Raw genomic sequence first — 16,309 nt, 5'->3', positions numbered from 1 at the left:
GGCCAATGAACCAAGGTGTACAAGTTAATAAATGCACGAATAAGACCGAAAAGTCCATCACCCTATCATGCATGATCAAAGGCAATGGAGACCTTGGAAACTTGGCACATTTCATCACTTTGAGTATGAAATGCCCCAATTTTCCTTATGTTCAATTTACGTCCGATTGAACACATCAAAAGAAAACCAATTTCATATCTTGCACACTTTTAGTTTCAACTTGTTTACACATTTTAATTACTTTTCCATTCTTTAACCAATTAAGTCCATTGGTGAGAAGACCTCTAAAGGGAAGGAAGTGTCATACAAGGGGTAGTTTAAGGCAAGAGAGAGATGTCATGTCGTTGGTAATGAACCCCCAAAAGAGGATTAAACCATTAAGCAATGAACCTCAATCTCATGTTTAAACTATCCTAAGGTTGGACCAACCCTCAAAGAAAATAAAGAGTGAAGAAATGAGGGAGATTGCAGAGATTATAAGTACTGAAATATAGCGAGAAAAGCACTAGAACATGCAATCAACTCAAACAAGTGGTGCCTAAAGGCATAAAACACCAAGCTTGTGAGGACTATTACACTAGAGGCATGCAAAACAAGACTCAAATACAATAAACAACCAAAAACCAGAGACAAAACATTCTAAAAGAAAGCCTAAAACATGCTGGAATTAAGCTACAAAAGGCTAGAAAATTAAACTAACTCATAGAGCTAACTAGGCTAGCAAACAAGACACAAGGAGGGGAGGCTAACCCCTCCAATTTTAGACTTCAAAACATGATTTTTTTTTCTACTGAAAATATTCTGAAATTCAGTACTAAAAAGCCCAAGAGAGATAGTTTGAAAGTGGGAAACAAAGGTGAAAAAACCTTAAAAGCAAGGAATAAAGAAGGGTGAGACACCCCCTAACTTTAAATGGCCTAAAACACCAATTTCAGCCCACAAAAACATAGGTTTTTAAAGCTCAAAAACAGCCCAAAAATAGTTTGAAAAGATTGGAAAACAAGTATACTAAAGCAAATTAAAAAGGCAAATGTTATACTTTTTGAAGCAAAGCTCAATCTTAGGCACTAATCCAAGCCAAAAGCACTTTCAAGAGCTCCAAGATGGCTTCAAGAAACCTCAGCTCAAAGATGATCAACTTTGGTTAAGGTAGTGTATGCAAAAGGGTAGTGTAACTAGGCAAGTGTGTACAAACTTGCAAGAGAGAGAGAGAGAGAGAGAGAAATATATATATATATATATAGAGAGAGAGAGAGAGAGATTTTGTTCCAAAATTTCTAACCCTCAAAAATGGGGAAGGAGACCCCATAAATATAGATAAATAAGCATTTGGCTGAGAAAAATCCATCCGTACACGTGTATGGAGATGAGATCAATTGTGCCAACAGCTGGAACAGCTGTCAACAAAATATTTGAAAAAAGACATTGGTGGCCGACAACCACCACGAGTTGCAAGCTTGAAGGTTTTGGTCCAAAACAGGGCACAGAATGGATGCGGGTTGAGGGCTCAAAGATAGGGCATTTCGCCGAAAACGTTGGGCACTAAAACGAGCACAAATAATCACAATCATCAAGTGCACGAGCGATGACATCCAAGTCTTAGAGACAAGTAAAAATGGGGTGTCTACACCCTCTTGTGCGAGGGAAAACTTTTAATATTGTGTATGTTTTTCAACCCCCATTTCTTTCTCCCTTTTACTTATATGCTTATGATGGTAGTATCATGTTTTACATTTTGATGGCATTGCCATGACTTGTATCCATTTGTCCATACATTGGGTTCGGCTCATCATTCTGACCTGGTTATTATTTCCTACTTAATTGAATATGTGCGCTATCACATGCTCTGAGTTGAGACATATTCCATGTTAATAAACTGAACCTAGTAGTTGCATTTTGTATGTGTTGCATTAGTCATTCGCATATTAGGGCATGCATTCTTCTAACTATTTCCTTCTATGTTTAACTTGCCTCGGTTGAGTATTAGGTGAGTGTTTTTACTTTAGCATATTGCATGTATGTTAGTGTTGCCATATCAAGCATATTACCATGAGGCTAAGTGCTTATGTGATATATCTCTTGAATGCCGGTGGATGAAGGCTATTTTGCTTAAGTTGGGATGATTTGATTAAATGTACATGTGAGCTCACTTTTTCAAGTGGTACATATTCAAAACACTTTTCAAAACAAACATGAAATCAAAGCATTCCAAAGTGGGTGACTTAGTCTATACTTGTGTGCCTCACATAGTAAGTCAACATTAATAATCAGAACAAGAACATATAATGTACATAAAAATCACATCATGATTAGTAAAGGCCGATCTTCGATCGGGTGAGTGGGGTGCTCAACTCATGACTTTACCCTCTCATACCTAGGTTTTCGAGCCAAGACAATTTGGTGATGACAGACAAGTGTCATTTGGCACGAGTCACGAGTTCCCTAAATTTTTCAAAAATATTTAGGTGGCGACTCTGAAATCTGGCAATGTAGTCCATTTTTGGCACTTCTGATTGTAAATCGATTTTCCAAAGATTTGCCGAATTTGGACTCTTTTGTGTTTTTCTGTTTCACATTGCACTTGTCAAACCAGATTTAAAACCACGGGAGTCCGAACTACAGGACTATCATATTTGAGGAGACTAAACCCTTCCAAGGATCAGAAAAAACTAGCTACAACACCTCAATATACCTGGTCATTTCAGATTTTGGAAAGGTTGGGACTAGTTTCTTATTGCAAAGTCTTACCACTGTACATAATGTGTTTCATGTGTCAATACTAAAGGGTTATCTTCGAGATCCATTTCACGTTATCAAATATTACTGAATAGCTCTTGATGTTGATATGAAATACGAAGAGAAACCGATTCAGATTATCAATCGACAAGTGAAGCAATTAAGAAATCGATCAATTCCTATGCTGAAGATAAAATGGAAGGAACACTACGGGAAAGAAGTAACACGGGAAAAAGAAGACAATATATGATCCATATTTGTTTTCGGAAGAGAGGTAACCTAAGTTTGGAGGACCAGAGGGAGAGTGTCATGACCCGAACCTGCCCATAGAGGTTAGGATCATAACCGGCCAGTTATCGTGAGATTACTTATGGCCTCAGACATTAATCTAATCACATTTAATTATATGGGGCCAGAAGTGGAAGTAAAAACATAAAATTTGTCCAATGAGCTTGTGCATAAATGGCATGAACAAAAACTTCTTACATATATACATATATATATATATATATATATATATTAATAACTCACACCAATACATACAACAAAAGATATTATATGTCCAAGACCATTCAAATATCATAGTCATACAAGAACCAAAACTTATATACAGTCATGGTCAAACATGACCAACAAAAGAAAGCAAAAGAAAATCAAAAGACAAAAGCCTCGTACGTGAGGCATCATTCGTTGACTCCACAAAAACTCGGTAATCTTTTCACAAGCTCACTAAGGCTGAGCATCCCATACCTCACCTACATACATATAAATATAGAGTGAGCTAACGCTTAGTGAATAACAACAGAGTAAAGGGATTATATGAATGAGTTCTATTAAGTAACATACGCATTTCGATATCATAAACAATTCATAACGGAACGACCTTAGGTCCAATAGATGGCAGAACGACCTCAGGTCCAATGTATAAAAGATGTACATAAAAAAATTGATCATATCTTAATGGAACAACCTTGTGTCCAATCATTTACAACTGTATAATGACCATTCGGTCAACTCATAACAGATAATTAGACTTATCAGATATTCAAAATAACCTTAGGTCTATCTTGTCAAATATACAAAATGACCTTGGGTCCAATTCAAATATACAAAACAACCTTAGGTTCATCATACACATTCGTGTCACATTAGTCACAATTATAGTTATCGTGCTGATCAGACAGACAAGAACTCATTCACATTTGCAAAATCACGAATTCAAAAAACTTACTACATTGAGATATTTAGAAAATAGAGTAAATAAGAAAATATCTTTACTGAGATATTACTCACCGTGGTTTGATTGCCGACACAACTTTGTGAATGAACCTACACAATTCATAACATATACTCATTGAATCACATTGTTTAACCGGATCATTCTTTAACTTATTCAATTCTTTTAAGTCTCATTCTAACTCATTAATTCATTTTGGATGTACAATATATGCCTGAGAATACTAAGAAGGGAATGAGAATGCCAAAATGGGTAAAACATGACTTTTCAAAATATGCTGAAACAGGATAGTTCACTCAAGCGCAACATTGGTTACTCGAGCAAACTACTAGGTTTGTAAAAGTGTTGGATGGTTCAAATCTAGGCTCGATGTTCACTCGAGCCAAGGTGCAAAGTAAAAGGTGGTCGCTCGTGGGGTGACTCAGGTGCTCTAGCCAAATGCAAATGTCTGCATAAATATTGGGTGCATGAAATGTGCACTTGACTAACAGATAGTTCACTTTAGCGGTGAGATAGGATTCTAGAATTTCCATAACAGGGTTGAGCTTCAAACGCATTGTTTCAAATCATGAACTTGCATTCAATCACAACTTAAAAGAACACTTAGAAACTTTTTCAAAAACACAATCATGTACTCAATTTCAAACCCTTAGCTTAAAACTTCAAGAATTCTTCAAAATGAACCTCAAATTCTCATGCATGTATGATTAAACTTCAAGTTCTTTTTTTTTTTTCCCCCTAAAGCTTACAAAACATGAAATTCACCTTCAAAACTTTGTGAATCATGAATGCATGTTCAATTCATCTTCTAAATTCAACATGGATGACAAAATCATGCTCAAAAGAATGAAACTCAACAAAACTATTCATGCATGTATAATCTAGTTCCAAATTCATCATCCTTAGCTTAATTCTTACATTAATGACATTAATCTCTTTGAATTCACACATTTTATGGCTTAGACTAATAAATTAGGAGTTAAACACTTACCTAAGGCCTTCAAGAACAATAATTCTAGCAAGAACTTGAGATGTTCCTCCCAATTCCCCAATTTCCTTGTCAAATTCCAAGTTCTCTAGCCTTGTCTCTCTCTAGAATGAATTTCTCCCTCTCCCTCTAGACTTTTAGCAGAATTTTTGAGCTTAAATGAGCTAATCCACTTCACTTAACCATATATATACATGTAATTAGATTAGGGTGTTAATTAGGTTTAAGCATTAATTAATCACACTTAATTTTTATTAGTTTAATCTAATTAATTTAATCTAAATCAAATTTTAACCAAACTTCTGATTAGGCTCTAAAAATTATGCCTTTTACAATAAACTAACCAATTTCAGTTTCTTACACCATTAAGGCCTTCAATTTCAAATTATAACAGAAATCTCAATAGATATTCCTATGATTAACAGATATGAATCCAAAAATCATATAAAGACATAATTAGCATTCAAATTCACACTAAGCACTAAAATAACATTCAAATAAGTGATTAAGAGCATAATATGTGATGGGGTTGTCACAATCTTCCCTCCCTTAAGAAGTTTGGTCCTCAAAACTTGCGTTACCTTGTGTTGGAAACCACTCAGGATACCTTTGCTTCATTTCGCCTTCTTTCTCCGAAGTTGCTTTAGTGCCTTAGTGTTAGAAACTTGCGTTACCTTGTGTTGTAAACAACTCAGGATACCTTTGCTTCATTTCACCTTCTTTCTTTGAAGTCGCTTCAATGCCATAGTGTTCTTTCCATTCTACTTTTACCATAGGAAATTTTTTATTCCGTAATTGTTTCACTTGTCGGTCAATAATCTGAACTAGTTTCTCTGCATACTCCATATTCTCATCAAGAGCTATTCAGTGATAATCAATAACATGGAACGGACCCCCAAGATAACCCATCAGCATCAATACATGAAACACATTATGAATTTGTTCCATCCTTGGTAGTAGAGCAACTCGGTATGCGACTAGACCAAGCCTTTCCAAAATTTGAAATGGTCCAATGTATTGGGGTGACAATTTTCCTTTCTTACCAAAACTCGATGGACCCTTCATCGAAATTACTCAAACGAACACATGATCACTGGCTTCATACTCAAAAGCCCTTCTTCTATGATCCACATAACTCTTTTGTCGGCTTTGTGTAATTTTGAGTGTTTGTTGAATAACATTAATCTTTTCAATGGTTGTTTGCACAATTTCAAGTCCAAGTATGACCCTATCCCTAACTTCAGTCCAACAAATCGGAGATCTACATTTTCTGTCATAAAAGCCTTCATATAGTGTCATGCCAATGCTAGAGTGGAAACTATTGTTGTACGCAAATTCCGCCAATAGCAAGTAGGTTTCCTAACTTCCCTGCAAATATGAAGCACACATTCGGAGCATATCCTTTATGGTCTAAATAGTTCTTTCTGATTCCCATCGGTTTGTGGATGAAATGCGGTACTAAACCTCAATTCCATTCCCATTGCTCTTTGAAGACTTTTCCAGAATCTAGACATAATTTTTGGATCTCTATGTAAAAAAATGGATACTGGTACTCCATGTAAATGAACAATTTCATTGATGTAAATTGTAGCCAATCTATAAGCATCATAACTAGTCCTTATGGGTACAAAATGTGCAAATTTAGTTAACCTATCCATAATCACCAGATAGAGTCCATACCTCTCGGTGTCTGAGGCAGACCAACAACGAAGTCCATGGTTACGTGCTCCCACTTCCATTCCGGAATAGGGAGAGGTTGTAGTAGCCCTACTGGTTTTTGATGTTCGGCTTTGACTTGCTGGCATTCCAGGCATTTAGATACATACTCTGCAATTTCCTTTTTCATATTAGGCCACCAAAAACTTTGTTTCATGTCCTGATACATTTTATTGTTGCCCGAATGCATTGCAAACTTTGACTTGCAAGCCTCTTCTAAGATTCTCTTCTTCAAATCAAAAACATTCGAAACGCACCATGTCCCTTGAAACTTTAACACTTCATTCTCAACACTGTTCAGATTCGATTCAAATTCATCAATCACTTTTTTGAGGAACTCATCCTCTCTTTCCTTCTGTTTAATCTCATGAATGATTGTCGGTTGAGCTGAAATGGCGGCTATCATTCCCCCTTGTTCATGAAACACCACTTCAATCTCAGATTTCTCTAAATCTTTCAGTAACTCCCTCTATTCGGTGATTAAACATTCCAAATTCCCCATTGACTTTCTAATCAAAGTATCGGCCACGGTGTTAGCTTTACCCGGATGATATTGAATATGGAGATCATAGTCTTTAATCAATTCTAACCACCTTCTCTATCACATATTCAATTCCTTTTGAGTGAAAAAGTACTTCAGACTCTTATGGTCGGTATAGACTTTACACTTTGCTCCATATAGATAGTGGCACCAAATCTTCAAAGCAAATACAATAGCGGCTAATTCTCAGTCGTGAGTCAGGTAATTCCTCTCATGAGGCTTCAATTGTCGAGAAGCATAGGTTATTACTCTTCTATTCTGCTTCAATACACCACCCAAACCTTTATACGAAGCATCACTATAAATCACAAAATTCTCCACACCTAAGGGTAGGGTTAAAACTGGTGTTGTAGTCAGCCTTGTTTTCAGTTCAATAAATACGAACTCTCTTTCATCAGTCCATTCAAACGGTTGTCCCTTTCGAGTAAGCTAGGTAAGTGGTACAACTATCTTTGAAAAATCTTGTACAAAGCTTTTCTAATACCTAGCTAATCCCATGAAGCTTCAGATTTCTGTCACATGTGTCAGTGTAGGCCAGTTCACAATCACCTCAATCTTTTGTAGGTCTACTGAAATCCCATCTCTATTAATTTTATGACCTAGAAACACAACTTCATCCAACCAAAATTTACATTTCTTCAATTCCTTCTCCCTAAGTGTTTCCAAAACTATTCTCAAATGTTTCTCATGTTCTTCTTTACTTTTTTAGTAAATCAATATATCATCAATGAACACCACAACAAACTCTTCAAGATAGGATTTAAAGATTCAATTCATAAGGTCCATAAAAGTTGTGGGCGCATTAGTCACTCCAAATGGCATAACTAGAAATTCATAGTGACCATACCTTGTTTGGAATGTAGTTTTTTCAATATCTTCGCCTTTCACTTTCAGTTGATGGTACTCAGATCTTAAATTAATCTTTGAAAACACTTGTGAACCCTGCAACTGGTCAAACAAGTCATCAATGCAAGGTAAAGGGTACTTGATCTTGATTGCTACCTTATTCAGTTCTCGCTAATCAATGCACAAGCATAGGGCTCTGTCTTTCTTCTTCACAAATAGAATCGACACACCCCATGGCAAAGTACTCGGTCAGTTAAAACCCTTGTCAAGCAAATCTTGTAACTATTCTTTCATTTTTGCAGTTGACATTCTGTATGGAGTCTTTGAAATGGGTTGAGTACCTGGCATGATATAGTAAACTTAATTTCCCTGTCAACTATTTCCTCTTGCAATTCCTCTGGAAACACATTTGGAAATTCTCTAACAATAGGACTATCATCTAACACAGTATTCATGGACTGATCAGTCAAAATACTAACAGATAACCCTGACACCCTTCTTAAGTAACTTGTATGCTTTCACTGCCAAAATTAAGTACGGCGGAGGTACTACATCATTACCCACAAATACAAATCATCATGTCCCAGAGGTCTAAACGAAACCTTATTTCATTACACAATTAATGGTAGCACAATATTTATACAACCAGTCCATCCCCAAAATCACATCAAAATGTCTAATGTCAAGAGGTAACAAATATACAAATAACGTAGCATTTCCAACACATATTTGACAAGCACGATATACATATAAACACAAAACAGATTCTCTGGATGGAGCAGATACACATAGTATGGCAATGATTTCATGGGTCTATTCAATCTAGTTGTAAATATAGTAGATATGAAAAAATGTGTCGAGCTCGAATCAATAAGCATATAAGTATCTTGGTTGCAAATAGAAAAGGTACCTGAGACAACGGCTTTGGTACTTCGTGTATCACCTGGGAGAAGTGAAAAAACTCTCCCCTGCCTTAGTGTGTCTCTCGTAGCAGCAGGCCTTGCAGTGTTTCCTAGCATTGGGACGAACCCAGTTGAACTTGGTCTTCCACTTCTATGTTCATCTTGGGGACAATCTCTGACCATATGTTCATTCTTGCCATATCTAAGGTACACACCCAAAGTATGATAACAAACTCCTCTGTGTTTCTTGCCGCACTCATTATAGGTTGCCCACTACAACAAACCTAGGTCCTTACGGCATCAAATACACGCCGTGGATACGATTCTACAACGTGCAATGTAAAGACGTGTTATGAACAATCATGGAAGGTCATTCACTTCAACAGCATGCCATAGTACACCGTTAAAGACCCTTTTGATTTTTCTACAACTAGTTTTGCACGCCGTTAAAAATCCTTTAACAACGGATCTTATATGTCGTGTTTGATTTTTCTACAACTATTTTTACACGCTGTTAATTCCTAGGACATATCACAACTCTCATTACTCATCATAAAATATGTAATATAACGACCTGTTATGTCTGTCGTAGGATATGCAGTTTTTTTTTTTTTAATTCAGCTGGTTCTATTTGACCTGTTCTGTGCAATCTACAAACATTACAAACAAGTTTCATAAAGCATATCCATCCACCACCAAAATATTCTTTCAAGCATAAAAAAAAAAACTATATTCATAAATTATGAACATTCAACAATTTTCTATACATTCCAAACATTCAAAAACTATATCCTTAAGTTCTAAATTGTCCAAAAAATTTAAATCATCCAAAAACTATGCATATCTGGGTTTCTAAACATATCCAAAACTATTCAAAGATTATCCATAACTACAGGCAACAGTTTCCTATAATAGTTGTAGCTGCAGCAAACCCGCTTGCTCCTGTCATAGGGACGAGGGTGGCCAATGTATGCGCTACGATACCTAAACCCGCGGCAATAGCTGGAACAGCTAACCCTGTTGCCAATAAAATATGAATTCATCAAGAAAAAACACTCATGTCATTAGAAGCTTGTTGGCCAATGTCATTTAAAATGTTCAAAAGCTTAAGGTGAAGAAGTCATACCACTAGTAATTGACATTATGGTTCCTCTAGTTAATGTAGCTGCACCTATTATACCTCCATGGTTCCACTTGTCCCAAATGTTGTCTAGTGTTTGGTTATCTCCTCATTTTGATTGTTCTCTTTTTGCTAAAACCATTGCAGAGCAAGCATCCATAATCTCCATGGCTTCCTACAGACATAATTTTTCTCTTTAGCGAGGGTAAAAATGTCGCCAAACACAAATCAACAACAGAAACAGTACTTTATGTAAGCCTTCTGAGGAAGATGTGAGTGATGATAATATATTCATTAACTAGCTTTAGGTGGGTGCTGCATATGAAAAGAGCAGCAAGCAGCCCTCCAAAAGTTAAAACTGAAAACTAGTTCATTAAGAAGTCATCATAAAATAACATATGTAAATGAAAGCCACGAGAGATGAAAATGTGGATTCTTGATTCCTTCAAATAATTAGAAGGAAAATGTTCATTTTAAAGAAGGGAAATCTTTAATCTCAGAAATAGAATTGTTCTGGTGGGTTCTGTTGTACAATTTATTGTGTGATTGTATCAAACACCAAACTTGAAGCTGAAGACTTCAAACAATCAAATGTTGTGATCCCTAATTGCTAAATTCCTCTCCTTCCATTACTTCTCTTTAATTCTCTACAATCATGCTTTTTTATTTAATCATTACCAGACCTTAATTTCTTTATCTCCTCCTTGTTTAGCCTTTTATTTAACACCATAGGTCCAAAAACACAAAAAGGCATGCTATAAAGAAACTTCCAGCATCAATTCTAGCACTCTCAGTTTAAGACCAAGCCAATCAAGGCCCAATCAATTGATATATCTAAAGTACCATTGTCTATGAAAATTCATTTTCTTTCCAGCTTCCTCTATTTTCTCAGCAAATAGACAGCAACTATGCAACGAGTATATAACTCAATTTAAGATAGTTTCCAAAATTTGAATATTAAAGCCCAAATATGACATCAATCAAAATACTAATTTCTTATAAGAATATAGTGATTAAAATACACCTAGGTTGCTTTTTTATTTATTTATATGTTTTGAACATGTTAATTTTGATCTTCGTTTTTCCACAATTTCACATTATCCACAACAAGAATTCAAGTAAACCACAAAAAATAATTGAGAAAAACATATAAATGGTAGACACATCCACATGATTATTGATAGAAATATCTTTTGAAGTGTAGATTACGGGATGCCAAACCACAAAAAAAAAAAGAAAAAAAAAAGACATGGGATGTTGACGACAATACAATAATTCAATATGTATCATGAATCAATCTCACTAAAACATGTTTCTACAACTAGTGGACAAACCATAGTAAACTGCTGATGGGTCGTTTCACACATTAAAAAGAAACACTAAACTATACTAAATTCCTTAGAATAACGGTAAGTCCAGGTATTGATCCACAAGGACGAATAGGAAATTAAACTTATTTAATTGTTGAATTCCTAAATTAATTTTGATAAAAAGATTGAGGGATATCATGACTACACGAGAATTAAATGAAATTTAGAAATTGAATTGATAATTAAAAATAGGGTTTGAGAAACTGATTTTTGAGAAAATCCTAGGGCAAAGAATTCACCACTAACGACATAAGTATGATTTAACATTGGCCACCAATTGCAATCCGGTTTGAACTACCCAATATTTCACAACTACAAGTTTGAAACATTGATCAAGAGGATTGTTGCATTCAACGTACAGGCACGAATCATTCTAAGTAGCACGAGTCGTTTGCTCTAAACTATGGTAGCAACATGACCCGTCTCTCGTAGCATGACTCATCTTATACTTTGAACACAAACCCACGAAAAACTAATGTATGGAAAGCATTAAACTATCACAGAGAATAAAATACTTGAAGAGATGAAAAGAAAAATTATTATAAACTTCTAAAACATCCATACATTTATTCAAACCATTTCACAATCAAAGCCTAAGAAACATCTCTTTACATGGCTAGAGTTTAATCAAAATCCTAGAAATAGTAGCCTAGCCACTCATGGAGGAGTGGGAAAAGGTGTAAGAAGAAGAAGCCACCATGGGAGACATTCTTCAAACTTCAAGTTCTTTTTCTTCCAAACCCTAGTCTCTCTCTCCCTTGTCTCTCTCCCTTGGAAAATTATCAAAACCCTAATTATAGGCTCTTTTCTTCTTTTTATTCCCAGCAGAAGAGACTTCAATTTCCACGCACGAAGTCCTAGGTGGGCTACTCAAGCACCCATGTGGACCGCTTGAGCAGTGGTGTGCCGCACGTGCGGTGGAGCCTGGCCGCACGTGCAGTGAAGTGGCAAGCTGGGAATTCTCACTACTCACACGGACAATCTGCATTTGGGTCACTTTTTGGTTGAATTTGCGTGTTGCCTGCCAATTTTGTATAAGTGCAAAAACACATCATCTTCACCAAATAAACAAAATTCAAAGACTATAAATGTAACTTAAGCGCCCTCAATGTGATACCTTTCGGCCCACATCACGTCCCCCAACTTACATTTTGCTAGTCCTCGAGCAAAACAATAGAAAAAAGAAAAATAAAATACTCTGAGCCACTTTCGTAGGGATCATGATTGCATTTAGCATATGCAACAAGCCTTTAAACCACAAAGTTACCCTAAATAGACGAGTATAGTCTCATGAGGGTTTCCAAAAATGATACCCACAAACATTAACATATTCACATCTGCCCAACAACAATTAATCACACTACACCACTCAAGAATTAACTTATGTACTAGTACAGTGCAATATTAAGACATGATGAGTCATTGAAGGCATAGTAGACAAGCATGATAGAATCTATTGAGCAAAGATCGCAATTTAGTATTACAAAATTAAGTTCCATGTACTTGTGAATGCTAGTAGACACATCGTCAGTACCCTCAGTGTAAAGTGCAACCTCTATAACTAGTTAACTGTCCACTATAATAGCCCAGTCTAACTCACAATAACACCCAACATATATAGAAAAACTAAACTTTTGCAACCAAGATTCTTATTTTTAATTTTTAGTTTTTGAAAGACTACGCAATATCTTGATCTAGTAAGCTTTCTAATCAACCTATGTAACAAGCATTGGGCCAATGACACCCAAACCAGATGGTTTTAGGGCACTAGGTGTGAAGACACCCCTACAGGCTTAATAATTTGAGTTGAAAGGCTACGAACCCAAACAAGCCTTTATTTTTTCTTAGCAGTGCAATGTCTATGTCTCTTAAGCTTTCTAATTAACCCATATAGCAAGTATTGGGCCAATGACTCCCAAACCAGACGATTTTAGGGCACTAAGTGTAGAGCCACCCCTACGGGCTTAATAACTCGAGTCAAAGAGGGTACGAACCCAAACAAGTCAAGTTTTTTATTTTTATTTATTTATTTATTTATTTATTTTATTATTATTATTATTATTATTATTATTATTATTATTATTATTATTATTATTTTGTGAAAATCAAGGCTACTCATTTATTCTTTTCTGCAACACTAGCAATTGTCAACGATGTACACCAGAGATTAGAATAGAAAGGTCACCGCTATGAAAGTGTTTTCATGTGAATCAAGGCATACTCATAACAAGCGTACTAATACCACAAACACAAACAACTCCCCTAGTGCAAACATCACATGCGAATATTTACCCAATAAACTCTTTTCATACAAGTCCACTATGTTCCCCAATTAACATATGCTTATATCACCACCATACTGGCAAAAAGTGAAACTCAAGTGAAGTGGTGCAATCAAGTGCAACAAGTACAAACATGAATTGTTTTAATAAATACATTCACCCCCCAACTGGAATACAACATTATCCTCAATGTAAACAACTGTAAAGTAGATAGTAAAATGAGAGACAGAGCATCTTACCATACGGCGTAGGTGCACATCCAGTGAGGCAAGGACGAACCAAACACACACACACACACACACACACACAATTTTTATTTTTTTTTTGTAGAGTATAAAAGGAAAAGAAAAATAAAACAAAACAAAACAAAAATAAATAAAGAAATAAAACAAAGAAAATAAAATGGATATCGCTGATTTGGATTTGGCGGTGGTGGAAAATGCTACTCAAATAAGGCATGCATCATCGTCCAAGTCTCAAATGCCTCATAATGAACCCTAGCACTAAGCTGATCAAACCGTTGTTGGCTCGACTCCCAGTATGCGTAGAAGTGAGTTTGCAGAGATACAACTTACTGCTGATATTCGAGCTGACGAGCATTAACTTGGTCAAATGTCATCTATGAGCAATCCCGATATGCCTGATAGTCTGCATAGAGATCAACCGCAGATTGCTGAATGGTGGCTTGATTATCCAAAATAGCTTGATATTGTGCGCGTGTCATATAGAATGGCGGTGGCACTGGTGCGGCGGCGGGCTCTACTGGAACATCATTAGGATAGGCTGCGGCATTAGGGGGGACTAGTGGAGGCAGTAGGCGAGTAGTGGTTTGACGTCATTGGGTTTTAGCATAAAGCGTTGACAGCGGAAGCTGAACCTTATTGGGGTCAAATGTGTAAGTCCCTTGGCCTTTGATAAGTGTTGTAATGAGGTTGGCGAAGGGGAGGGCCCATGTAGAACCGCCTCAGGTGCTGTGCAATTTGACTTCGTTTAGTATACAAGCCATTTGATTGAAGATCAATGAAGGGATGTCGACCTAAAAGTTAAAATCAAATCGATGCAAGGCACTGAGGAAGTCCCCTCACTACTCTTCCTTGTGGCCGAGAGGTATACATTCATTTTGAGAACCACATCAGGGAAGAGGAGGCGGCGTGGAAAGTTATCCCGACGGATGCTGGTTTGTTTGTCATCATCCTGTCGCCCCGAATAGAATTTGGTCACTAATGCCGGGACTATGAGTTCTCGAGTGAATACCGAGAACTGCTCCGCATTGATAGTGTCCATATAGAAGTTTAGAGCCTCAGTAATGGAAGCTGGTGTGATCCCTAACTCCATCCCATCAATAATGGAAAGAAGGGCTCTCGGGGCCTCGTCACTGATATACATGTTCATATTAAAGACTTGCACAATGCGAGGATAGGCTGGTTTAGTGACGTTGCAGACACCCAGTAGACCCTGGTCTTCAAGTTGTTCCACACTCCATGTAGTGTGTTGGTGGCGCCGGAAGAAGGCCACATCAAATGGCGTACCTGAGGCAATTTGTTTGTGTACCCAGATGTCAGTTGGCACTTCCCTAGCGGCTATGTTGGCATTGCGAGGCCGTTTGGGTGCACGACGTGATGATTTAGCCATATCTGCTCAAAATAATACAACCAACGCAACAAAAAACATAGAACTATTTTATCAGAACTCATCACATAGTGCATGCATGCACTAATCACTCAAAACCTCATTGTCATCACACCACCAGATTTTTTTTATTTTTTTATTTATTTATTTATTATTATTTTGAATACTACCCTAAATTAACTTACACTAAGTTAGCATGAAAAAAAATTGACAAACACAAATATGAAATACAAGGAATAAATAAATAAGTTAGTAGAGGAAAAGAGAAGAAAATAAAATAAAAAATACAAAAAATAAAAACTAAACCACTAACCAATTAAACTAACAATTAAATCACTAAATAAAAATAAAACTAAATCACTAACTAACAACTAAACTAAACAACTACATTAAACAAAAATAGGCAACCGCAAACGATATTACAATTATTATCAAGCTATATTATTATTATCTATATATATATATATATATTGGGTCGCACCTGCGACGGCTTTTTGATGCCCAACAATGTCTTCTTTTTTTTTTTAAATATATATATAATTTTAGGGTGAGCCACATGTGGGCCGGAGTTGGCCACACGTGCGGTGGTTTCTAAACAATCTTTTTTTTTTTTTTCTAATTTTATGTGAGAATGATGATGAAGAACAATGATGATGAACAATGCTCAAAAACTACCATTAAACTACCAATGGACTAATATTACAAGTGAAAACTAAGAAATCTAAACAAAAAGAGGGTGATTATCTTGAAAAAGTAGGAAGTAAAGAGAGGAAGAAGAGAAGATGTAAGATTCGCCGAAAAAAATGGTTGCTGGAAGGTCGCCGATCAAAGAAGATGGTGATGCTTTGGTAGGAAGTTGGTGGTGAGAAAGAGGTGCGGTGAAGGTTGAAGGTTGAAGGGTTGGTGATGGTGGGGTTTGATGGGTAGAGAGGGAGTTTGCAG

The sequence above is a fragment of the Camellia sinensis genome, chromosome 4, assembly GCF_055761805.1.
Source record: "Camellia sinensis isolate YWXY chromosome 4, ASM5576180v1, whole genome shotgun sequence".
In the NCBI taxonomy this organism is placed as follows: domain Eukaryota; kingdom Viridiplantae; phylum Streptophyta; class Magnoliopsida; order Ericales; family Theaceae; genus Camellia; species Camellia sinensis.
Note: the sequence above shows the minus strand (reverse complement) of the source record.